Here is a 1,080-nt window from a genome sequence, read left to right on the forward strand (position 1 = left end):
TCTCTCTCTCTCTCTCTCCCATGGCTTTGTTCAGCTTGCTCTGCTGACTGGCTCACTGGTGGAGGAGAGGCGAGGAGGGAGAGCAGTGGGAAAACCTGCCGTGAATCACCGGAGGACGGCATGACAGCCTGGAGGGGTTTTATAAATCACCCCAAAAGTGCCTTGGGCTTGTTCCACTCAAATGCTGCTGCTTTTATGTCACCAAGCTGATGCAGTTGTTCCGACACTGCAGATGAGCCCCCCTCCCATGCTGTCAGAGTTGGTATGGTCTCGTCTAGTCTTAGTTTGTGGGAGGTGCTTATCATAATAACTGGCTTCATTTGGGAGACAAAAGTGCAGGCAATTTAAAACAATTACCTAAGAAGAGTATGTTATCTCGGGGTTCATGCTTGTTGTGTCTGGTTGGAGATGCAATCTGACAGCTGTGTGAACAGTTCATATTCTAGGTTCTTTTCTGAAATGTACTTTTGTTTTGCTGTGTACCGTAGCGCCCTCGCGCACTCTCATCGAACATTAATGAGCAGCTCTCCTCTGTTGCAGACACATTCAGCACATCCATCGCCTCACCTGTCAACTTCTGCTCAGGTTTTAAATGGCTTTTAGTCCAATAATCCGTCATTTAAATAGGAATGGATAGCTGGGAAGTGAACGTTCACCCTTTTTTTTAATCTCTTTACCTAGCAGGTGGTGCAGTGTGGGAGTCAAACAAAAAAGAAAGAAGGTTGTAAGAGGCTGCTGCTCACATCAGTGTGTGTGTGTGTGTGTGTGTGTGTGTGTGTGTGTGTGTGTGTGTGTGTGTGTGTGTGTGTGTGTGTGTGTGTGTGTGTGTGTGTGTGTGTGTGTGTGTGTGTGTGTGTGTGTGTGTGCACCCTTCAGGAGACTGAATCCTTTTGGCGCAGCTGTGACGGACCCATCTGGCTGACTGACTTTTTCAGTCACCTGACACCAATAAAGCGAAGCAGAGAATCAAATCACATATTTAGCCGCGGCACTGTGGAAGACAAACAAACAGATATAATAAAACCTGATCGTTATCGTTATAACTGCATATTATCGTCATAACACCAAACAGACTCGGCA

Source organism: Pseudochaenichthys georgianus, chromosome 9 (genome assembly GCF_902827115.2).
Source record: "Pseudochaenichthys georgianus chromosome 9, fPseGeo1.2, whole genome shotgun sequence".
NCBI classification, from domain to species: Eukaryota; Metazoa; Chordata; class Actinopteri; order Perciformes; family Channichthyidae; genus Pseudochaenichthys; species Pseudochaenichthys georgianus.